General features: G+C 38.6%; 1 protein-coding gene across 6 annotated transcripts in view; it reads right to left on the bottom strand.

Annotated features, from left to right (window-relative positions):
• The window catches only part of PTK2 (protein tyrosine kinase 2), a 167,148-nt gene that overhangs the window by 139,788 nt on the left and 312 nt on the right, over positions 1-27,048 (bottom strand). The window lies entirely within an intron of this gene.

The following is a 27,048-nucleotide window of genomic DNA, read 5'->3' as shown; positions in this document are numbered from 1 at the left end:
ATAGCCATCGTGAAACTCCAAATGTCCGCAGGGTGGGGAGTTTCATCAGGACAAATTCACGCAGACGAAGCCCTTCAATAGTGCAACTGCTAGGAATGAAATGGCAGTTTTCAGGCTCAGACATAGGCCACTTAACTTCTGCCTCATGTTCTGCCTCCTTCAGAACAACCTACCCTACCTCAAAGTCACTAGTAAAAACGCTAAGCTTTATTTCAAGCTTACGTACACAAACAGCAGGAAAATTTGCTACAAACCAAAGTGAGGTAATTTTTTTGGTAAACGAGAAGTAAAAGAAAGCCTGCTTTAATATTAATTTGCCATATTCCATCCACTTAACATACACATTCATCAGGTTTTATTTGGCAGAAAAAGAACAGGGAGAAAAGCTACAGGAAAATACCGAAACAAGCAATTAGAAGATGTCTGACCACAGACTTAATATGGACAATCTACATCCCTTGGGAGCAGCAAACAGAAAAGCGATGAAAGACATCAGTTTCTACAGACAGAAGTGCTCTTAGGCGGCATAATTTCAATGGACAGGCAAAACACTATTACAATTTTTTTCATATTCATCACATTGAGGGGAAAATGTGGAATCAAACATCAGACTGACCGTACTGGGTACAGGGTGTTGTCAGTTTTCACAAGGTTTTATGCGACAAAGGTTTTTAACGGTAAAACAACCTCCTACGCAAAATTAGAAAAGTAGTTTTCCTTCAGAATTTGATCATCATTGGGTTCCTTACAACTTCTTTAAAAAATCCCAATGCTTACTTTACGAGGTACCAAAAGAGCAATAAATTTGATAGCTCAAAGTATAGAAACACATGCCATATCTCTGGTTATGGACCTATTAACATTCCCACTAAAATCAGCCCCTGGGTTTGAGTTTGTAATGTGACTGTAAAACTCTGTCGCAGGCCAAAACTTTGTAAAACATAGCTGCTCTTGATGCAAGGATAGTTAAACAACTATTTTACAAGATCTGCTTGGTTGTTTTATGATACAAAGAAAGCTAAGATTACAAGACTAGGATGCTTATTTAGGCTCTTCTAAATTCAAACCAGATTGGTTTGTAATCCTGCCATTACAGATTTCAGTTTAAAAGAGCAGCTTTAGTCCTCTTGGTATTAAAGAGACAAGCAGCAGGCTATTATGGAGCAGAAACAAACTACAGTCAACTAAAAAAAAGGGTAGATTTAGATTAGATATAAGTAAGAAATTTTGTGCGATGAGGGTAGTGAGATACTGGAACAGGTTGCATCTGTGGATGCCCCATCATTGGAAGTATTCAGGGTTGGACGGGGCAACCTGAGCAACCTGATCTAGTGAAAGATGTCCCAGCCCACGGCAGGGGTGTTGGACCAGATGATCTTTAAAGGTCCCTTCCCAACCCAAACCATTGCATGATTCTACACTGTGTATGGAGACTTAATTCTGCTGTATTTTATTGGATATTGTGGTGAAAAAAGAGCTGGGGCACATTCAGATTAATAGTCTAAAATCAAGTGCGGTCAAACTTTTTTGTATACCAAGTTGTGTGCCAGCTATCCCTTTGAGCTTCCAAGAGTGAAGATTATTGTTCTCCCAATGCTTGCTCTTTAGAAAAAACACCCATATTTCTCAGTACTGCCAAGACTTATTCCAAGCGTGGGGGGAGGAGTGAAGCAAACCAATCCTGGCCTGGTGATATTTAGTGGGTCTGCTAAAATGCTGCAGTTGTTACCAGACTACAATGTGTGTTATCGTTCAGATGATTTGCACTACTGTGACGGAGTACCTGAGGTTTAGGAAACCATATGGGAGACAGTTGAACAAGATCAGAAGACAAAGCTTTTCAGAAAAGCCAAAAAACCAGCAACAAAACCAAACTAACAACACTGCACTTCACAGCTTCTCACATCAATTACAAGAAAGCACTGTTTAGCCTTTTTGTGCTCCTTTCTGTTTTTATGCAATTCAGTTTCGAATACCTGCCATTTTCATGACTTAGGTACCAGTTACGCTAGGAAAGTATAATAAAAGTTGTTTTATTTTCTCAAAAAACACAAAATTATGAGATAACTAACTGAATCCTTCTAGAAGTCATTTGCTGCTCAATGTGACTCCTGCTGATACATCTTATGAGCACTGCATATTCCACACATTTGCTAACTACATCAGGAACAAAGTCAGTATTATGACTTCCAATAGCGCAATCAAAGTTCAAAGTCACATTTCACTACCAGCTCTGAGTACTTAGAAACTAAATCATTTCCACTAATGAGACAGTCAAAAATCATAAAAAAAAATTAAATGAACTAAAAATTGAGTAATAAACTGATAGAAAAGAAAGTAGTCTCACAAGGGAAATCGTTTCAATGCCAATAATGTCTTCAACATCAGCAGTTTGATAATACATTAAAAAATAATAAAAAAATAAACAAAACTGTTCCTCATACTAGCATTGGCAGATGGCCAACAATACAGTGTTAACAAGCTCATGTTACAAGGAACCAAGCTATAATTATTCACACTGTGACTTCATGTTGTTCTCTGCAGATATGAAATTTTATAACGTTGCTCAACCTCCATATTCTGATCTCTATCTCAGGCTTGAAGGCATTGACATCTATGAGCTAAAGCCCGTTCCAGGTCACATTTCTGCAAAATAACTTGGTCCACCTCAATTCAAACCTATAAAAATTGGTAAGAATCTATAAAATCTATTAAAAAATATAAGAATCTATAAAAAATACAATAAAAATTCAGAGTTCATTTCTTTCTCCGGTCCTGGTGTAATAATTCTACAAGACTTAAAATACTTTAAAATATTAAAGTTATTAAAAGAAATAAAAGCCTTTAGGTTACCTGCATCCTTGATAAACAATGCTGCTTTACCAGCCTGACTGCTGGAAAGCAGCTTTGCAGAGAAGGACCTGGAGGTCTTGGTGGACAACAAGCCAACGATGAGCTAGCGACGTGCCCTTGCAGCAAGGAAGGTCACCAGCCTCCTGGGCTGTGTTAGGCAGAGCACTGCCAGCAGGTCAAGGGAGGTGATCCTTCCCTTTATTCAGCACTGGTGAGGGGCACTGGGAGTGCTGCCCCCAGTGCTAAGCTCCCCAGTAAAAGAGAGACATGGACATAACGGAGACAGTCCAATGAAGGACCACAAAGACAATTCGGGGATTTGAGCATCTGTCACACAAGGAGAGGATAAGAGAGCTGGGATGGTTTGGCCTGGAGAAGAGAAGGCTCAGGGGGGATCTTACCAATGTGTATAAATACCAGTAAAGATGGAGCCAGACTCTTCCCAGTGAGGACACAAGGCAATGGGTATAAAGTGACAAACAGGAATTCCCATTTAAATATAAGAGAAAGCTTTTGCACTACACGGGTGGGTGAACACTGCAACAGGTTGCCCAGAGAGGTTGTGGAGTCTCCATCCATGGAGATATTCAAATCACAACTGGACACAGCCCTGAACAACCTGCTGTAACTGACCCTGCTCTGAGCAGGGGGGTTGGACCAAACTATCTCCACAGGTCCCTTCCAACCTCAGCAATTCGATGATTAAGACTAAATTAAGAATTTATTTCACACTCTAAATTCCTTAGAATTATCCATAATACATCTCACATCAGACAGTAAACATCTCATTAATTTCAAGCTCAATCCATTTTCACAGCTTGTATTAAACCCTGCTGTAGCTCACCTTGCAAATATTAACTTGACTATCTCAACCTCACAGAAAGTAAGGATGTTAAGTACAATTTTAACTATGTTCCCCATGACAAAGCTCGTATTTTCAGGAGTCTGTGTTAAGAGTCAGCACATTGCTGGTTTTTGGTATGCCACCTCCTGAGACAGAGAGAGAGAGAGAGAAAAAAGAACTAGTCCCAGTGCTTGCTGTTGGACATGAAGTGCATGACTTGCTAAAATCCTTCTTAGCGGCACGTAAGAGACACGTTTCTTCTCAGAAAACAGTCATATTGTATTCAACTACATGTTGACGGTCATGTGGCATGGTTGCACACTTGCAGTGCCTGGTTATGGCAACAGTCCCATTCCCAGAAGATCAGACAGAATGGAACAGTGGAAAAAGCAAAGCGGTCAAAGCAGCACCCCCAGAACACATACATGCCACAGGAAAAAAGCAGCAAGCACGCCAGGTGTGTGACAAGCTTTTCAGCATTTACCTGACGTTACATCTTGTTACACACTTAAGGGTGCAGATTTAAGGATGATACTTTGAGAAAACGATTAGGTTTATGATTTCAAATTAGGGGCAAACATAGAAAGAGAGGAGAAAGGGTATTTCTTCCTATTATCATCACTTTTGCCTTCAGAAACAGTCAATAATTTCAGCTATTTCCATAAGTCACATTGGAAAGTCCCTGTTTGTTTCCTACTGAGTTTATTTTTCTTGTTCTCTTTCTTTCAGCTAATGCTGATGTTCAAAAGCAAAAGAAAAAAGCAGTAATCCTTTGTTCCACCTTAGACACCTTTCAGCTATATTCACTCTTCTTGGTAATATTTGCTATGACTACATCCAAGAATGCATTTATTTCTCTTGCTGCCTCTTCTCTGATCCCCTCCTGGTCACTGCTCTCTCCCCGCTCCTCCAGATATGTATGTATTTTTAAGTACGTTATTTGCAGTCAAAAGCATTTATCAAGGCCCCCAGGTCAAAGTATAAAGGAGCTTGGCCAGCCACATTAAAACAATTTAAAAATTGATTTCTGAGTATCTATTTTAGTCTAAATTGACACACCAAATATTTCACTATATTGATATCAAATGGAAGAACGGCCTGGTACCGGTAATTCCTCTGAATGTTTTTTTTCCCCCCAAAGAATATTGCCTAAACAGTTACCAACTCTATGTCTCATTACAGTTCAAAGCAGAAATGTATAGGTTTTCTTTCTTTGCAGAGCTAAGTATTTTAGTAATACACTAGAAAATCAACATGAAAAGATAATACAGACCAAAGTCAAAACAAGTTTAGCAATGCAAGTTGCCAACATGGGCAAATGTCTTTCAATGATATCAATGTTTTAGGAGATCAAACGTTCAGGGGAGCATGAGGGAGGAATTCAGAGAAAGCGTGAACTACAAGACCTATATGAACCAAAGCAACATGACAACCTTGGGCCTGTTAAACACAAGGCAAGCATATCTCAGCAAAAATCAATTAATAAATATACGTATCACCTAAACTAATTGAAACAAGGGCATATTCCATGTGCAGCTGCTACTGATGCAGGCTGTCTTAAGGACTTGCAAGTCGCTTTTGCTAAGTGCTACAGAAGCAGTAGCCTGTTTCTTGGGTAGCACTGTACCTTGGGATGAAGAGACAGAGAAAAGTTTCAGGGTACTGACAATCGGCTGAACTATTTGTACTGTCAGCAATTCAAACTTACCAAGATGTCTTGCACTCTGTCCTTCCTGCGACATTCCAAAAGGTACCCATCCTTCTCACTAAGAATCCCACAGAATTAAGTCCTGACACACCTTAAACATTGTTTAACCCAATTTTATTGTAACGTTGCATAATCTGCGCTACCAGCAATTCCCTTTGGAGTTGGCACCAATTCCTATTTTTAATATTAAAAAATTTAATAATGAGGAAACATCAGTTGTGTTGGGAATACAAGAAAATCAATGTCTGTATATGCTTTAATTAGAACAAGGTATCCAGCTAGATACTTGCCTAATTTCTCAGTAGCACTCTGAACCCTCACTGTGGTCCCTCGGCACCACTGAAATCCAAGTAAACACTAATCTCCCCTTACATCTTCTGTTGCTGATCTTTTGAATTTCTCTAATAAGTTGTAGAGAATTATAGTGGTGCAGTTTTCTTAAAAAAAGCACCGCAGATGTGAGCAAGTAATAATTCTGTATTTTTAAAATAAAGGTTAAAATTACATTCTATCTATTTTGAAGTCACAGTACTGGTGGCAGCAGCCCTTCCTACCAACATCAAAACAAGAGAGTGAAGCTGTACAAATTCAAGTAATCTTTTCTAATACTACTTACCAAAATATTTCTCTATGGAGGCCCTACATAGCACAAGCTCTTCTTCTAAACAGCTTTAGAAGTAAATACAAGCAGTGAGAGTTTACTGTCTTTCTAGAATAGTAAAAACTAATTAGTGATAGTCCAAGTGTGGTTCCCAGAAATTAGAAACTAGAAGTGCCTGAAACTAGAGGCAGCTAAGGAAAGTACTAAGGTATTCTGGCTATGTACTATCACAGCTTAACACATTTGGATTTGGCTACCATTTGACTTTAAACCTGCCTTTCCTAGTTTTACACTACTGAATGATACCATCCCAGTCCTATATTTCAAAACATTCAACTGTATAGGCTTTTAATTTTTAATCCTCCTTAATACAGTTTTAACCAGAAGCACACATCAGATAAAAGGCACTTAAGTGCTCAAGAAGAACAGAGCATGACAACAGCCATGTTGTTGTTGCATGACAATGACCTATTACAAAATTCAATGACCTGTAAAAAGTTTTACTTAAGCCTATTCTGGCTCAACTGTTTTCCAAAGCCAGTAATTACAGTCTCTGGTATACAGATAGAAATGAAGAATAAAGTGATTCTTATTGAAGTGATTGAATGGAAGTTCAACGTAGGCTGACCATAATAATTCTCCTAATTACAAGCTTTTTGAGATTATGCTTCTGTGCATCTCCACACACACACACAAAATCAGTGATTTTCATAGTTGCAGTTGTTGGAACGGGCCATGTACCACATGTCTCCTTGCATCCTCACATAAGATCTTGAAGAGCAGAGTATGTTGTGATATTCTCTTGGATCCCCTTAGGAATCAAAGCTCTCGGCTCCTCAGGAGCTCAAGACTCTATGCTGTGTTTGAGGACCTGAACACCAGCCACATCATTCTTTAGCTAGGCATTCGTTGCTCCTAAAGTCTCCATCTACTGCACCCGAAGACAGAAGAGCAGGCAGAATTAGCTCAATTAGTCAAAGAAGAGAAGCAATACTTTTTCAAATACGGCATTTGATTTAACAGTCAAGTCAAAGGCATAATGCCTGGTAAGAAATCAGTTGGTGGCCTCTAGGATTCAAGTACTGACACGATCATGAAACAGGCCCAAGTCCAAGCCTCTACTATGATGACTAATAAGTCTCAGTACTCCAGTTAAGTCAAGCTAGGAGCAGATAGATATACACTGTATAGCCCATTTCAAGATTTTTTATTAAAAAAAAAACCAACAAAAAAACCCAAACCAAACCCAAACCCCAAAACTTGATATAGCCTTAAAAAGGCAATTTAAAACAATCCACTCAAAACAGCACATCAGGGCCCCTCCAGATTTCTGGAGTCAATACCAATTATTCCATATCGCTTTGTGGCAGAATGAGATTTATGAATTCTCTACCAGTGCTTTCATCCTAGGTGGATCCTCTTGACATGCTGTGTGGGGCTGAATCTAAACCCAGGACCTCTGGCCCTTCACTCACTATTTCACTGCAGCTGGAATTCTCCCTTGGACATAGTCCCTGTCTCCACACTCTCCCCACAAAACTAGGGACTTCTGTACTGTGCATTACACATCTACTGGGAGGGGCATTCACTGTCTTTGTTCTTTTCAATACCAATGAAGTTTATGCTACTGATTCTTGTGGGTTTTTCCAGTGAATGCTCCATTAAGTGTCTGAATAGAACCACCAACAATGAAAAGCTCTGAAGATCAGTATCATCCAAGAAAACACCCTCGGCCCCCATTGAAAACATTTTTCAGTCTTTTATCTCCAACCTACTAACACAGGGCTCCTGAACCTTCCTTGAGTTTAGACTAAGCTAAAGAAGCATGTTTAATATACTAGAGGTCCTGAGGTTCAACATTTGCATTGTACTGAGAAATAAGGAATGCACAATTTTAAGGGAAAGCTGTCACTTAGGTAACTCGATTAGGATAGAAAATGGGTTCAGAATGGGGGTTTCCTCAAAGTGCAGTAAAAGGGGACAGAAGACAGACAACCGCTTACCAAAATCTAACTGATTTTAGAAAAAACTATTTTAGTTTTTTTCCTATAACGATCTCCATTATGTATGTCAGATCAGCCACAGATTTAGCTTTGCATGAGATGCAAGCCATCAAATAGGTTAAGACTTCCGAGTTGAAGACAGTAACAGCTGCAATTAGACCATTCTATTTCCAACTGAGTCGCTATTTTCTTATTTTTTAAACAAGGAAAAAAAAAGCCATTCCTAAACTAGGTATTAACCAGTTGAAATACATTTACTTCAGGGCTTCCTTCAACAAAGTTCTCTGAAAGAGAAACTTAATACTTCAAAGGATAGAAAAATTAATTGGAACCCAGAAGAGCTGGGTTGAATCCCCTACAGCAAGGCAAGTTTTGTTACAATTAAGCTTCAGCGTTTTTGTCACTTCGAATTGTGGAAGAAATCATGCAGGAACATGTCAAGAATACTCGATCACAGTATGTGCGGCACTGTGTTCCTCTCCCCTCCGCCTTCTCATGATAGGGGGCATCCTGGGTCAAAACTACACCATGCTTTGCAATGCATGGGCAATAAATACAACACAGCCTTTGCCACAAAGAGCTTCAGCCTGTTCCATTAAAGCAACTGTTTGTGTTGTTTCATCTAGTCCATCTCATCCCACCTGAACAAATCCAGATGTTTATTAGTTACTGACAGTTATCTAATTTCAAACAACTCGGAATGGGGTCAGAAATATCAGGTAATTCAATTGCTGCACATTTTGGAAAAAAAACCCCAAACAGTAGTAAAATTCAGTCTTCGCACATTCTTCGACAGCCCATCAGCTCGCCAGTAAGCACATACATAGTGACAGATCCATCAGCACTCACTTAGGTCCAAAACCACCAGTGTGTGCTGTCTTTCATCACACGGGGGTATCAAAGGACGCAAGGGATGATTGGTGCAACATCTTCATGATCAAGAAACTAAGGCATACCTGAAGAAGTCAAGTAAGCAGGTTTCACTACCTCCACATGAATTTATTGCATCTTTTTATAATATATTTGATCACAGCATCAAGACAACTCATAAAGATGAAACTGTTATAGTGCATTTTTATTCTATTCAATTATTTCCTCTGGAAACAATAAATCAATTCCCCACCACATCATAGTGATGAAATATGCAATTTGTGTACAACAATCTGACCATTTGCAGAAACAGTAGGTGGTATTAAATTAAGTTGGTGCTACACAAACAAGACACCTTCATAAGCCAACAATACACACAGAGCTATCAATCCAGTCTTCCTTCAATCCCTATTAGAACACACAGAAATATTAGTTTGGGGGGCTACTTAAACGTGCAATTTTTTTTAAAGCCTGAATTTTACTTGGCCTGAAAATACAATCTCTTACAGGAGGATCTGGTAATTAAAACACCTTTGCACATGAGCTTCAGGAAGTAAGGAGTTTTTAGATATTTGCAATCTGTGCTCTTGTTTAAACTTCTTTTAAAATAAGTCCTTCATACTAGCTAGAGAGAAAATAGAAAAACAATCTCTTTCAACAAGGAGTACATGAGCTTTAATATGTATGAAAATACATACATTTCCACACAAAACCAGAACACTGTTCAGTTGTGGTAACACACCCTCCACACTACAAACAATTTTTTCCATGCAGCAGTATTTCACAGGTCAGAGGCACCTACTGTCACTCAAACCCCTATACAAACTGGTACAGTAGCTAGCTTTAGGAAAAATGACACAAAGGGATAAAATATTAAGTATTCCAACCAACGGATACAGTATTTCATTGCATTGTTAATTTTAGCCTGAAATTGGGTTTTCAGGATCTTTGTAACTTGGAAGAGGTTCTGTCAGTGGTTACTGAAGGCAAGGGGTGGGTGTCTAGTATCTTCAGCATCATACAATCTCTTGCCAGCAGAGAACCCCAAGGTGCGGCAGAGTAGAAAAATCAACGGAATTTCCACCACATCTTTAGTACTGTCCTGAAAGTTCAGAGAAGTGCAACTAAAATGATTAAGGGGCAGAGCATCAGCCATGTGAGGGGAACCTAAAAAAGCTGAGACTCCAGTGGAGAACTTGATCAATATTTACAAAATCCATGATGATGGATAAACTGAACCCTAAACTAATCCCCTAATTAGTTTCAGTCAAAAGATCTTTTCTAAATAGGAGGTAGTGGACAGCAGACGGTGGCAGCGGAGGCAGATGGTAGCAGCAAATTAAGAAAGGTATGGACAACGGGTGCATGAATGGATATTAAAAGACTCTCTACAAGTCTCCAATGCAGTGGATGCTGAAGAAACACAAGGAGGATGGACTGCAGACAACAGCCATGCTCACGTGGTCTCCTGAAAGAGTCACAAATAGGAGATGCTGTCAAAGAGAGTGGAACACTGATGCAATACATTTTTTTTGCATTAAGAATGTCCATAAAAGCTTAACCTTTTGCTTCTGCTGTTGAAGTTGAAATATGACCCTTAGTGCTTCCAGAAAGTTCAGCTGAAAATACAGATATACCAGCTTTGCGAGCTCTCATGCCTTATGTTTTGTAGACTACATTTATCAAGTCAATAGTTGCCAGTACAAGATGATGATTTCCAGGCTTGGAAAAGACTGACATCAAGTCAGAAAACAAAAAGAAGTCAAATAACATTTTGATGATTTCTTGCATAGAACAAATCAGAAAATTAAACAATCCTAGAAAAAAGCACATCTATGAATGCATCAAAAAAGCCTACATTGTATATTCTGATCCTTACAAGGGTTCATATGTTTTTTAAAAAAAAATTAAAAATGGCCCATCCCTCATGCATTATTTTCAGAGGTTTTTTAAAAATGTCAAATACTTTCTTGCACACAGTTCAAGTTCTCATGTATATCATTACAGGAGTTTAAGTCTGGTTACTTAAGACTTACAGTCTGCCTCTGTAAGAAGCTACAGAATTGATATATGATTATTTCTGAAGAATACATTTGTACAGAGGTTTGACTTAATTTTTCAAAGGCAAGTAAGCTGTCACCACAGGCTGCTGAACCAACTTAACATAACCAATTTCTCCTTGCTGCTGCCAAAGCTGTGGAGCTTGCTACCCCTCTCCTCCCTGCCAAGCGTTTCCTCATCCACTCTTCCTGACTATGCAGCCCTTGCTTCCCTTCTGTGGCCTCCTGCTGCTTCTTAAACAGTTTTTGAGCTACTTTTACTTATTAAGACAGAAGAAATCAGTCCAGGCTTCTTTTTTCTGGTTTTGGTGGGGGTTTGTTTTCGTTTTGTTTGGGTTGGGTTTTTTTTTGGGGGGGGGGGGGTTGGGTGTCCATTTAAATGAGGTGAAGTGGCTCCGAAAAGCTCTAAAAAGCTCTGGAGCCAGCACAAAGTAAACAGCAAAAGCACATGGCCAGTAGCGGGGAGGAGGAGGCTTCCCATTTTTGGTAGCTGCAAGCTGGTGTGTCGGCTCACTGCTCTTCTTGGACTACCCCTTGGGAGGGAGCCGGGGGGGGAACAAACCACAAAAAAACCCAAACCAACATCAGTAGGAGATAGATAGAAACCATCTTCCTCTGCACTCACAGAAGGGGGAGAAATAAGAATGTTGTGTTTTGGTGAAACTGCTGAAAAAGTACAGCTGCCTGAATCATTTGCAGTCCAAATCTGACAGCTCTGAGCTTCTGATGCTGAACTATTAAAGAGCATTTATGGATTTTTCAATACCTGGGCAAGACAGTGGTGAAGAGTGGAGAATGAGGGAGGGCAGAGCCCTGGTAGGAGAGGAAGAGAAACTCTTCCATTGTAATGATTAAAGAAGGCAAAAATAATTTGGTTAAAATACCAATATTAAAAATTCAAGTGTCATTTTCAACTTCAACCTTCTTTTTTTCCCCCCTCTTCCTTTAAAGCCATTTATCAACTATTAGCTAGTACCCAGATAAGTTTGACCAACTAAATGAGCAGATTTGAAAGAGAGACCAATGGCAGAGAAATATCGAGTAAGTGTCAGAGTGGGCAGAAGAAGGAACAAACATGAAGACAGAACACAGGGGAGCTGCTGAGAAAAACAAGTAACACCCTCAAGGCAGAGTGACTGAACTTTTATGTTCAGCAGCAGGTTCAAAAATGAGAGTCCATCTTCCTGGTTGAAAGAACGCTCACCTTTCCAGTGCCTCATCTACCTCACCACAGAGGATCTGCTGATCTACAAAGCTCCCATGTACATCTCCTTAATAATAAAGATGAGCAGTTCTTTAGGTCACCAACAGACCTATGTCACCTCTACTCCTTAGCCTGCATACTAAATAAAAAAAGAACAGAAACTGCAGATTTGTTACATCTTAATCATGAAAAATAAAGTTTTTACAGTAATGGCTTTGCTGAACTTAAAAGCTTTGTTTCTATAACAGACTTTAAAAGATTGCATATAATAGACTAAATGTAAGGCCTCAGACATACATCAATTGCTTATTGTTAATTTAAGATTATTCTTGTATTTCCTGACAGTGGAGCAACACAAGAAATGTATCTTGTAGTGATTTCTCAGTTTGAAGTGTTTGTAAACTGGACAGTTACAGCTGCTCTAGTATCCGGTGTTGTTCTGATATACAACTATCTTCTTAAAAAAAGATTTTAAAAAGATTTAAAAAAATCAATCTGATGCTACGTTTTGCAACATGCACTTTGATGGTATTATAAAATCCATGTGAATAAAGAATCACAAGGTATGGAAAGTATATTTGTGAAATACTGAACACATTTGCAAAAAGGTATCAGAACTTCGTAGCTCTAGAAACTTTTACTATTAAACGTTGAGGCATCTCCTGACTCTGGGTTCAGATTAGATAGTGCATGAGCTTGAAGGCCTTGAAAGCACAATCTGATAGGGAAAAAAAAAAGTCTAGTTACCTAGTTTACTCAAAACAATTACAGTGTTCCTTTGTTTAGGAGCAGAGCATTTACTAACAGAGTACAGATTAGACAGGAGTTCTGGTACTAGAGCTGGTTCTATCATTTGATACATTTTTACCAATGAAATTCTTAATTCCAATAATTTGGACAGGGGCAGAGATTGATGAGATTCCTGGGGAACAGGATAGACAAGTAAGGCTTGTTTGCATCTGATACACAGCAGACTGTGATGAGCACCTGTAATTTGCACCAAAATCAACAAAGCATCTAATAGTTAACTATCATGGCACCATCTACAGATCTTCAGCCATGGATCAGAATTTAAAGAGGTGGTAGAAGCACCACATCACCTGGTAAAAGTAACTTTTTGGCCACAGACCATCTGAACACAATAGAACAAGTAACTACAATGAAGTGTAAAGGAAAAAGGGTAATTTGAAATATGCCTGGCACAGTCAATGGCAGCTTAAGCACACCTAATCTCTAATTATTTCCCAATATTTTGTAAATGTCAAAGTATGGTTTTTTTATAGATGCTCAGCATTTGTCTGAAACATGATTCTATTACATTTTAATCAGCTGCAGACTATTTCACTGAGCAAGTGAAGTAAGTTTCACAGATGACAGGCATTCAAAGAGGAAAAACTCATTTAAAAGGCAGCTATATTCTTCTGTCACAGACAACCCTACTCAGAAGAATGATAAATACCGAAAGAGGTGATCCGAGAAGCAAAGAGCCAAAAGCAGAGCTTGTCAGAGTTCGAGAACATTTTTGTTCCTCCTGGACAACATGGAACTAGGACATTACACCCCAGGCAGCCTTGTGGGACACTGTCTACGCTGCTCTGCTGCTGGGTTTTGGCAGAGGTAGTGCCAACACTCCTACACAAATGTAAAATTTGAGATATTAAGAGTTAATAAGATTTGCTTTGAAGAAATAAGCTGCAGATTATTTTCACACTCCAGAAGGAAATGAGTTCTCCCACTTTAAAGAGTGAATAGAATATTTTGCTAATATAAAAAGGAGCAAAGAGCAGCATACTTGATGAGACTTTGTGGTTTACTCTACCCCTTCAGGCAAAGAAAAGACCAATCCCCTAACAAACACCCCCAAGCCATCATCTTTCACTTACTGCAAGATTATGTATTTACAAAGTTTTAAGAAGAAAGAGCAAATTCTGATTCATTAATGTACAACACTAATTCCTCATTTAAGATGTCATTTCATAAACAGACTGAAAACGTCCCTGTTCCACTCTTCCTGTGAAAAATGTATTTTTCACAGCAAGAACTTCTGCTGCACACGCTGTTTTACTGCTGTACTTCATAGCAAAAGTGAGATACACATGAAAAGGCTGTTGGTGTAAGAAAAAAAAGCCTTCAGGTTTTTCTGCAAAAGTGGCAGCACAGCCTTCCCCCATTTACTCACTTATTTTAACTACCCCTGTCCTGGTTTCGTCTGGGACAGAGTTAACTTTCTTCTTAGTAGCTGGGGTACAGCGCTGTGTTTTGGATTTAGTGTGAGAATACTGTTGATAACACTCTGATGTTTTAGTTGTTGCTAAGTAGCACTTATCCTAAGTTAAGGATTTTTCAGTTTCCCATGCTCTGCCAGCAAGCAGGTGTGCAAGAAGCTGGGCGGGAGCAGAGCTGGAACAGCTGACCCGAACTAGCCAAAGGGGTATTCCATACCCTGGAACATCATGCCCAGTATATAAACTGGGGGGAGTTGGCTGGGAGGGGCAGATCGCTGCTCAGGCATCGGTCAGCGGGTGGTGAGCAACTGCATTGTGCATCACTTGTCTTTTTCTTGGGTGTTATTTCTTTTGTTGTTGTTGTCATATTCCTTTTCATTACAATTATTATTATTACATTATTATTATTCTTAGTTAGTAGTGTATTTTATTTTACTTTAGTTATGAAACTGTTCTTATCTCAACCCACGAGTTTTACCTCTTTTTTTCCCCTCCTTCTCCCCACCCCACTAGGAGAGGGGAGGGGGAAGCAGCTGCGTGGTGCTGAGTTGCTGGCTGGGGTTAAACCACGACAACCCCCTACCACGTATTTGCTGAAGGTCGGAAAGCTACATTTCTTCTAAAGTTTCTTCACTGGAGTTGAGGTTTCTATGGCCAACTCAAACAGTGGAAGACTTTCCTCACCCCCAACCTGAGATCGATTTTTAACTAAACAACTGAAGATTCTTCTTTTTTTTTAATTAATCAAAAGAAAGTTGCAGGTCAAAGATTTCAGAGATTAAGACAACTGATACCAAAACTAAACAAAAACTTGTTTCAGTTTCTCTTTACTTCACATTTATGATGTACTAGGTTATTTGTTAAAAACACCTCTTATCCATTTTCCTTTGCACACAGCAATTCAGTCATTTTAACAGTATTTAAAAGGAGAGGACTTAAACTTTTTTTTAACTATTTCACTGGTGTGCATGCCTTCAATTGTTTCATTTTCTGTCACCTGCAAAATACTTGACATTAAAAAAACCTGAAATGAGAGTTGTTGTTTTACTAAATCAGATAAATGTACAGAATAAAAAGACACAATACTTTAGTGCTCATTTTCCAGACATAAGACAATTTTAGAACTGGATTTGTTCTTTCAGAGTTTAATTTAAAAAAGAGAATACGTTGCTGCACAGCACATATTCCATCTTAAACTTGCAGATTTACCTTGATGTTTTATTTTGCTTTACAAGGCATTTAACAAAGGTATATACCAATATAAGTTATTTACACAGAAATTCTTCTGGATAGGCTTTTGTCAGTTCTTCCAGGACATCTTGCAGGAGAGGCTTAAATTCCTTGTTTGTTTGTTTTAATGCAATGAAATTAAGATTAAAGAGAGCTATAACAAATTACTTTGGGAATATTCCTAAGAACACGTTGTTTTGACAGAAAGCACTGAACTTATAAATCAAGTTATTATAACATTTATACAATCTACTCTTACATGCTAAACAAAGCAGTTCACAGCGTTAAAACAAACATCATCTCTGTGGCCTGAAAGGAGCGAGAGGAAAAGTGAAAGAACACAAAGAAGTAGTAATCAAAGCCAGAAATAATAGTCCACCTAAAAATTCAGTGCCAAATTACACCATACCACCAATGTCAAAGAAAACATATGCCATAATTAACAAAACAACCTCAAGTATTCAGGATCCACCCTTCTTCAGTATGGCTTTAATTTTGCAAAGCAATGACCATACCTATGGATTTCCAGGAGAACAGCAGTTTTGAATATACAAGTGTATTTATGTTCAGGTGATAAGCACTGGAATATGTACGTGCACACAGATAAGGAAGGAGGAAGTGTTCAACACCTGGAAAGACCTGGTCCTACAAACCTGTAAAAACTGCACAGTCGGTCACAAAGGACACATTTTATGAGCAACTTCATTGCATTACAGTAGGCTGACTGTCCTTGCAAGAACAGAAACTGATGTCCTATCTACTGCCTGCTCCGAGAAATATTTTTCCCATTGGAGGAAAGGAACAAGAAAGCATTTTTATTTCCATTTCCAACAGAACTGGAGCAATATTAATAATCTGAGTGTAGACTGGATACAAAGAGCTAGGAAAGTCTAATAAAAAGAAGGAAAAATATTCCCTCCAAGAATTATGGTAATAGTTACAAAAAAGTTACAGATTACCTCCTGCTTCGTATGATTATTCCAGGACTGAAGCATCACGTATACCACAGACACGGAAACAAAACTAAAATTCATGATAATTGTCACATCCTCAGTCCAGGTACCATCCACACTAGCAAAAGGGAATGGCCCCCACTCCCCCAAATGTAGTGTTATTCAAAAGAATTGAAGTTTACTCAATTTCTTGTTTATGTTCCTATCACTGAGCAGGGAAATACTGACTGGCTTAAGGCATCAGTGACTGATTCTTTTAAAAATAGCATTAAAATAAATTATAGCGTATCAACAGCTTGCGTAGAGCCACGAACACACGCTACAGGCAAGCACACTTAACAGACAAGTAAAATCATTTTAAGTTGAGGTTTGGTTTTCTACCTGTGGTCTGCCCTCTTGTTTTTACGTCTCCAAATACAGTGTGTTCACACTAAACTTCTCTGAATTGCCTAGTATCGTACTGAAGACAGACAAAAGAGATGCGAGTGCAAGTTTCAAAGCTGGTGTAATTTCTCATTCTCCTGAAGATGCACAACCATTATGGCTACGCAAATGCATACAGAAACTTCAGATACTGAACGTAAACATCCTTAAGTTAATATTTTGGGAACCTCTGAATGGTAAGCATCTTCTGTATTCATAAATACACATCCAAGTATGATCTCATCTTATAACCAGTTTCAAATATGTAGCTTCCAATATAAGGGTTCTTCCTCCTTTTTGATGAATTTTACGTGTTCCTGAGACTCTTAAGCCCAACCTGGTTTATTTTACTTTGGCTGAACTGTGATTTTAACATAAAAAAAACAAAGTGGAGATAAAGCTAGATTAAACAGAAATGAGTGTCTGCCATTGCTCTTCTATGCTGGATAAACATTAGTTTAAAAAAAATAAATCACGTATTTGAATTACTGCAAACTTTCTGTGCAACAAAGCCTCAAATTCATTTCTATCAGCTCAATAAGCAGCCAGATTTTAAAGAACTTCACACTCGGCTGGTGATCAACACATACTCACTATTTTTGCTTTGTCTTTCATTGCTAAACCACGAATGTTTCAGAAAAGCAATTCTCTACTTCAGTATTTTCTCTAAAGAGAAGTGGTCTGGGTATCACACATCAGGTTAAGGGTATGCATGACTTGAGGTACAGGCTGTGATCTTCACTGGCTTATGCCAGTATATGACATTCATCACTTAAATGATGCTGGTGTTTAGTGACACAGCATTACAGAAGCTCTTAACTATACTTTTTTCTCTTTCCTCACTCTTCTTTAAGAAATCTGCTATGCTTTTCTTTAAATTGTTGAACTAATGCCCTGCAAGAAGTACTGAGCAGATGCTTACAGCTCTTTTCATCATTGCTCTGTACTACAATATCAACTCTCAAATCTATTGCTACTTTCCAGTCAATGTTTAGCAACTAAAACTATTTTCTACTTAGCATCTAACCATGAAACACAACAATAAAATGTTAACAGTCAGAAAATAATTTTCTTTTATATAGTAGTCCTTCTTAGTATATATTTTCAGTGAGCTACACTGTTGTTAACTAGAGGAACAACAACAGAAATGTAGTTAGATGAAGTCTTGGAGTAAAAAAAGTCAGAGACAGTAAAACCAAAAAAGTAGTATTAAGAGTAAAACATTCTAACTAGATGCACTGTATTCACAGAAAGACTAAATATACATTACTCCCCCCTTCTGCCCCGCAGAAAATTTTGCTATAAAGGGCCCAATATAACAGTTCTCAGAGGAAGGAACAGCAGCACTGCTGATCGATACGCAGTCTGGCCCACTGCTTCCCACAAGACGCAAGGTGCCGTGCAGTTTATTCACACCTCTGGCCAAACCAAGTAACTTGCCCTGCTTTTCCTACAGTATGAAATGGGAATAACAAACATGACTTTCTTGTGTAAAGTGCTTTAACTAGTGGATACGGTGACAGACAGAAACATAAACAGGGTGTGTTTGTTTCTGAATTCAGATTATTCTTATTTTATTACCACCTCATCCCCACTCATACCCCTAACAATCACTGCTCCCTTGCAGAACAGACTGGACACAGAAACAGCATTAACTGCTTTCCCTTCCAATTTTAGGCAATGAGCAGTTTTGGAGCAGAGAGATTCCAAAGTTTAATTGCAGCACGAACAATAAGAACTTTGAAAATTCCGAGTTCAGAAAATGACCTGAAGGAGCGTTTATCACAGAAATTATTAGGTAGCCACAGCCATAGCAAGTGCTGCTGTTCCAACTGTAATACCTTGTTCTTCATCATTGAGGTATAGCATACTTAAACTGTACAAACATATCACATCCAGAGTTCTGAAAAGTAGTGAGATGTGACAGATGAGAGCAATACTCCAAATGAATTCTTACTGCACCTCCAGATTGACAAAAGATATTTAGAATTATGTTTAGATGTGCAAACTTGGTACTTGAAGCATCATGCCCAACACTACTGGTCAATGCAGGTCACACAGCTTGTTTCAGTAAAACTAAGTAAGTGCATCCAAAACCAGCAAGAAGTTTGTTCAGTATCAGATCAAACCAGAACCTATACAACACCCAAAATGGCTTTGGAAGAACAAGTAATGGACATTTTCCTATCCAAGCACTGATTATGCCTTGCATCCATTTAGTTTATATTTTATATTATATACTCTATAAAATAGTGTGTGTATATATATAAAAATAGAAAAGTAAAAGCAACATGGCTGAAGGAACTTAGCAGAAGTACAAAGGTGCAAATCCCTCATTTCAAGGGCGCAACAGGAACAGTGCAATGACATTCTCCTACCCCTGTGTAAGAAAACCCCAGGCATTAAGTCCTCCCATTACAACTAGAGCAAAAAAACCTTAATATTAGCAAGCATAGATTTAGAAACACATACAGAAAAGCCTACCTTCTGCTAAAACCTACAGTTAGTTGATAAAACATTAACACATTGAGCTGGCAGGCACCACTGCTATCTGCCCATCCCACCTCTGTGCCAGAGGGCACCCTGCTTAGGACAGCTGAACAGATTAGGGTGCAAATCATCGATTTCTTTGCCGCTCGCATGATATAAGCGGCATACCAATTAGCACTGCACTGCCAACACCACTGGGTGAAAAACAGATACACAACTCCCTGCCAATCTGAGCGGTACCTTTACTCTCTGGTAAAGGGCTGGGATGGATATCTACAGCACACGTATGCTTCCATTTTGACAGGTACAGCTACATACAACCACAAATCAGAGACATTTTAATTCAGCCTTTTAATTCTGCCAGTATGGTTCAAGACCATTGCAATCAAACACCTGAATGGACAAAAAGCTGCTGTTCAAGTCAACTGGCAATGCAAGTTGTTGTATGGGAATCAGCCGTTACGATCAAATTGAAAAGGCTGCTCTACTCTAAAGCATCTTTGTTGCAATTCTTCAGTTTATCTTGACCAACCATCATGTCACAAACTAGACAAAACTGCCTTTGAGTTGAACACACTAGGATTTCAGGAATACGATTCCTACTAGTATCTCCCCATAATAGCAAGGACAACAGATCATTACCGAGTTGCAAACGTAATAGCAGAAAGCCTATGAGAAGAGCTTAAATCTTATTGCCTCTTATCTTCAGAAGCCAGTTGAGAAGCTTCAGGAATACATCCAGTTCCTTCCCATCCTCCTCCCTAGAAATAAAGATTTAACAGGACTGCAGATCATTACTCACCCTGCAACTACTTGTTATGAAAGAGTTCTTTGCTACAATAACCTTTATACACTTATTAAAGGAGAAAACTCAATCAGTATGGGAATCCATGACCAAATACTGGCAATAAAGTAATTACTCTAGCTTCATCAAGTAGTACCATTAAAAGTCTGGGTTTACTGACAATTTTAAGTAGAATTGGCTTAGGCCAAATTCTTACAGGAATTAGAAAAAAGCATGCAATGAAAGGAAGGTACTACCATTCTTTAATCATTAGTCAGACAACCCCGGGGTATCACATACTATATGGAACATGACAGTGAAGATGATCTGCATCTTCTACAAGGTTGAGAAGCAAAAGCTTTCCATCACTGTTTGGGACGTGTTTAAGATTATTGTACCCGCACCCCTTCTAATTCTGAAAGGAAACTGCCACATCCCTGAGGGCCCATTCAGCTAACGTAAGATGAACCCTCAAACACTGGTTGCAGAGAAGTTAAGACTACTCAATTTCCTCTGACAAAATGAGACTTTTAGTTCTACAGCACGTCAAATTGAAGTCAAAGTTTAGCTTTCAGTCTCAAAACGCCACACTTCAGTATATTATGCTCTTCATCTGTTGATATGACACCCTCTACAGCTCTTCACTGAAGTGTTTTCAGTTGCTATGAGCAGCTGTACCAAGTAAAGGCAGAATTGAAGGTCACACACTGATTTTCTTCCTGTACTTGTTCAGGATGAGGAGACTCAGGCCACAGAAAGAACTGTTTTGCCTTAGAAATTTCCTCAATAATGCAAGGGACAATACTTAATTCGCAGAGTGAGTCCAATTTCAATAAAAAAAGACAAACCAAACCCCTAGTGCTTAGTTTTATGGATCTGAAATCATTGGCAGGGGAAACACTATTTCAGAAACCAGTGACAGTGCTTGGGAAAAGTGATAAGCAATCTCCCTTCTGGCAAAGAAACAAACCTTGGTTATCAAATGAAACAAGAAAGTGGACTTTGTTTACAGATTATTTTCAACAAAATGACTCAGCAGGATTGAATTTCACCCAGAAATACTTTTCATAATATCTTTGCTAAGCTACATTCAATATCAGAAGAGGAAAATCCAACCCTCTTCCTGTATGCCAGTAAATAGAGCATCACATAAGTGCTGGGCAACCACCAGTTAACTCCATAACCTCAGTAATCCCTGTCCTTTACAACCTGTCAGAAAAAAATTGGCATCATTAATTCTAAACATGGATTCAACAGTAGATATTGCAGTGATCTCATTTATTTTGCAAGATTATGAAATTTTCATGAATGCTAAAATATTTTTAACTGCTATAATCAAATACATTTACGATGTGCTGTACTTAAGCTTGTTTTAATATGACATTTACAAAGACATTTCCTTATGTCTGTCTTTTGTTTGCTGTGCTAGTTTATAGAACTCAGTAGCTTGTACAGGCTTGCCTACTGTAATGTGATAGTGTGTATTAATTTAAGATGGCTCCAGTTTTTAATAGATTACCATGAACCGTATCAGGTCATGAATTTAAGGATACTAGTGAGGGGTTTTTTTCAGACTAGTAATTAATGAAAACTACCTACTCTTTGCTGACACATCGAAATTTTTACAAGACATGAATTTGCAACTATTCCGTTTAAGCAACACTTCAGCAAGTGGAAGGACTGAGACAAGCTGATATATTTCTTACAAATGTAAGACCAGTCAGAAAAGCTTATTTCATTACAGTATTCCTTCCAATAAAAGCTGTGCATGAAGACAGTTGCCCAATGAACGCCATTTGCTAAAAACACAAAAACAGGTAAGAGATCATCTTCAGTATCTAAGGATGCTACTTTCAAAATACTGCAACTGTTGCCAAGCTAACTGGGTAAGGAAAATGATGCTGAGTGTGTGCATGCATGTGTGTGTATATATACGTGTACCATACAGAAAATAAATATATATGCATGCACACACACGTACAATGTGACTTGTGATAAAAAATTTCAAATATAAACTGAATAAGAAAGCTATTAAGGCCACAAACTCCTGTTCAACTTTTCAGCAAAAATGAATCATTTCAATCAATGCACCATTCTCTTAAATGCTGACTTCCAGACTTTGCTCTTTAGCCTTTTTCTAATGCATCTTCAAAAGGATATTTAAAACATTTTGTTTTCCTTGCATAAGTTTTCGTTTTTCCCAGGCAGCTCAGAATTTAATTCCATGCTGGTTCACTGGTTCATTACCAGGTGCTACAATTGATAAGATCATACATTTCCATTACACAGGGAACACCGAATGCTCCCCAAGCACTTAAAACAATCACTTTCTTTTTTTGTAAAAATATCTCAAGCTCCATCTTCTATTCCAGTAGTCTTTGAATAAGAAACAAATCACCCTAATGGAAATGCATCAGTACTCTCCTGCTTCCTGTACATTTTGAAGAATACCAACGCTGCTATCACATGCCGTACTGTAACACTGAAGGGAAGAAACCCCCCTGCTTTCCCAGACTATTTTCCACTTTTAAATATACACAGGCATTTCAGGAATTGTTTTTAAACTGCCTTTGAAAATTAGTGGTTTGATGAGATTAACGCTATTTTTCTTTTTTCTACAAAGATTTCCAACAAAAACACAGGCACACATGAATTGAAATAACAGATGCTTTAACAGTTTGCAAATCTCACACCTTAAGAAGCCACTAAGTTAATAAAGTTTAACAAAAGTTTAGACAAATTTATGGTTTTGAAGGAAATGGCTGATGTGTCACGTCAGCTGATGTAGCCAATGTAGTAAGTCAACAACAGACTGTCAAATGACAGACTAGACTCTTTTCCTGGTTGTTATGCCCTCAGGAACCAAGGCAAAAGCACTTCACGGCATTCCCGAACTACACCTATAAATCTGCAAGAAGTGCAGGAGTGGGTGCTTCCCTCCAGTCACCTCAACTGAAACTCACTACAAAGATGCAGCGGAACACTCATGCTAACAGCAGGGCTTTTTTTCTTTCTAATACACAATAGCTATTATATTTCTATGTTATATATGTAGTGTCTGCGTCAAAAAAGTAAGAAATCTTGTTTTAGAGACTATTTACCTGTCTACCTTCACAGTATCAGCAACTTTCCTTACTCCATTTCTACCACCGTGTCCCTTTTAGGGATTACCTATCACCTAAAAATCTAAGGGTCTGTTGGACTGAAAATTATCACCCGAGTATTTTTCTGTTAGCAAAACAGTAAAGACTTATGAGATGGAGATGAAGCAGAAACAGCACTGAACTTTTCTCTTACGTATCCAACTACCTATCCTATCAAGGCCAGGTTGGATGGGGCTTTGAGCAACCTGGTCTAGTGGAAGGTGTCCCCGTCCATGGCAGGGGGGTTGGAACTAGATGATCTTCAAGGTCCCTTCCAACCCAAACCATTCTATGATTCTATCTTGCTTGTACTCAACAGATCACCAGCAGGTTCCATCTGAACACACCTCCTGAACAGCAGGGTTCATTGGGGGGGGGGGGGGGGGGAGAAACACACAAACAAAAAAGCATTTAGCTTGCAATTGCTTATCACTTTAAAAAAAAGATTGCAACATTACCAGATTGCAATAAATAGGGTGAAACTCCTTCCCAGTTGATTAAATGCATTTCACAACATAGCTAGCTTATTTTTTTTTTTTAAATCAAGACAAGGTTTTTGACTGAATTGGGCTAGATTATCTTAAGACAGTATAGACCTTCTCATGTTAGTCTGAACGGTTGAATTCAACAACTGTGATCACCCTTCACTAACTACTCACATGACATACACTTAACACCACATCAATTTATTGTTCATAAACTATTAAACAGAGCTCTTCACATGGAAGAGATTCAAGAAACTTCCTCCTTCTTCGGGTGGATAATTTACAGCTATACAGTAGAGCTATCCAACTATCCTTAACTGTTACATTTACCTTTCTTTCACTGAGTTACTTTGTTGTAAGCTTAAAATGGCATGCCAAATGAAACTCAGGGAAAAAAGTCACTAGCAAAAGTATCTAAACCAAAGTACAATACATTATACCATTAATAACGTACCAAAGATTAGACATGTTAGTGAGAAGTTTTTAGTGATCCATGACTACTTTTCTAATCTACTGTTACAGTCAGAAAGAAAACATCCCTGTATGACACTGGCACAAATTTTCAGTACTTAGCTGGAAAACAAGTACTGCCTTCTCAGGGACCAAGACACCCACTTCAGTGTCCCCCAAAGTTGTAACCAAGCTTGAGGCTGTTTATTCCACAAGACCAGAGATTTTACGTTTCAAATTACTGGGGGGGGGGGGGGGGGGGGGGGAAGGGAAGGCACGAAGCAGCCAAAAATGTCTTACTCCTATCACTACTAAAGTAATACAGACTTGCTTGCTGAGAAGAAATATGCCAGTAAACAAAATACACACTTTCTCTTCATTTGCCAATCAAAATATTCTCAAATCTGGACTATGCAGATGCAGACTAAATTACTGAATTCAGTAACACTACTTAGGTTGGACTTTAGTGTAAAGAGGAGGCAAAACCTGGCAACACAGGTTACACAAATACTTTATAAAGAAAGCAAGTATCTTATTCTTTGATACAGTCCTACAGACAGAGCACAGAGAATTGGCTGCAATTAGCTCATCACGCAGTATCGCTACGAAGACTGAACATTTTAGATTTAAGAACACTAGAAAACGGTAGAAGCACACTCTGTATGAGCATAGATTCATTTAAATATTTCAAAGCATTTTCAAAGAATGAACACTTGCTATGAGATCACACCTAATACACTGAAAGCTTAATCTGTCACAACCAAAAAGAGAACAGATCATTTAGAAAGAAGTTATGTATAATAAAACATATACATCAAGATCACATTTTAAGACATTATAAAATACTTTAAAAAGTTTTATCAATTTTTGCTGCAGGTAACCTGAAGCTTTAACAGAAGAGCCAAAGAGCCAGAATAAAGCTATCCAAACTAAATGTTTCTCTCATTAATATATTACCTTTCTTTGACTGTAGATATCTCACAGCCCTTATCAAAGTAGGCCAGATCCGTTTCATTTCCCTAAGGTTAAGCTGGTGAACAGCATAGAGAGTACTCATCAACTAAGGAATGGCCACCATTCAACGACAAATATAGCACAAGCTATTTCTCATCTGTCCTATTTTTTTTAGGAGGCTGAGATGTAGCTTTTTCTAGAAATCACCACAATTGGCAGCCTCAAAGATGCTGGTGCCTTTGTCCTCTTATGCAACTCCTGGTGTCCCCCTTCTCCCCCCAACAGGAATAAAAAGAGATTACATGGCTGTTCTCCATTTCAGGGCAGAGGAGGCTGGATAAGCAATCTTCCCTGAAGTTACGTTCTGAGAACACTTCACAGTCGACCAGGGGAAGAGGGAGGGATCGTTTTTCATTCATTTTAGTTGCTGGAGTGGGTGGGGGGAATCAATACCTTTTATCAGGGCCCAATGCAGCCATCTTCTGCAAGAAGCAGCTAGCCCTGCTCTAGTCATCCTCTGGTGCTGGAGCTGGAGGGAGAAAACTGATATCCCCAATACTAACCAGCCTTAACAGCAGATGGTAACAACTTGCTTTTTCTTTGAAAAGGTTTTTCTTCCCTACTTTTGAAAGTTACCCTCTGGGAAGTACTTTCATTCTGACCCTCACGATAGTCCAAGGAGATGAATCCCAATTTCATCTAATACTTTTGTTATCCAATTTATGACACACAGGAGTAGGCATCGCTATTACCCCTTCACGGTGAACAAGTTTTACTAAAAGCAAAGCACAGCTTTGTTTTAGCTTTGTTTCCAGCTACCGTTACACACTGGTTTATTAACTATTATTCCCCAGTGAGCTGACAGATTCTATACTTCATGAGACGTTACCAGGATGTGGTGTTGAAGTTCTGCGATTTCTTCTTTAAGTTATTTCTACTATATGTGCTATATGTGAATGCGTGGCAAATGCTAGTTTAGCCTGAACAGTTCAGCAAGTTGCAGAAAACATGCAAGACAAAGACAGCGTTAAATGCTCCTTTGTGTGTCCTCCAAATAACGGGACAACAAAAATTCTAAATAAGTTTACTGTTATTTTTTCCAAGACAATTAATCACCAGCTATGCCTACCAAATCCTTGAGATACATTTCCCCTGAACTTCCGAAGTAACTGCCTCTGTGATCCAAGATTACGATGACGCAATACTTCACTGCCAGTTTCTCTTCCAAAAAAGAAAGTACATTGAAATGAAAGTGAACACGAGGAAAGTTATGCTTACAATCAGCAACACTCAACCTTTTACAGTTGTTTTCCATCTAAGGAAGATTTGATTCTTTGGCTACCAACAGAATTTCAAGCTTAATCCCTGTACTGTACCTTCATATACACACTCCCACCCACAACACCAACACACAAACACCTTCTAGATTATAATATGGTAAATATTAATGTCTTGGGATGCAAGTTAAGATAACCATGTGAATGAGTTTCACATGTCCATCTAACTATTGTTAAGCCTCAGTTTCAAGTCAAACCCTCTCAGTGTAATAAATGCATGCTTTGTGGCTAGTTATTGTCTCTTTTTGGGGGGGTGAATAATAAGGGTGGCAACTTCTAAAACGTCAAGTAGAAAGGTGTTAGTCTTCCACTGTAAACGCTACCTATGATCAGCCACTTAAAAACTACTTCTTCCAAAAGGTAAGTGAGAGCAGAATTACACTCGCAGTGGTTTCAAACATACAAAGATCAAAAACAAAGCCGTCAGGTCC

The sequence above is a fragment of the Gymnogyps californianus genome, chromosome 2 (genome assembly GCF_018139145.2).
Source record: "Gymnogyps californianus isolate 813 chromosome 2, ASM1813914v2, whole genome shotgun sequence".
NCBI classification, from domain to species: domain Eukaryota; kingdom Metazoa; phylum Chordata; class Aves; order Accipitriformes; family Cathartidae; genus Gymnogyps; species Gymnogyps californianus.
This window is presented reverse-complemented; position numbering and strand designations above follow the sequence as displayed.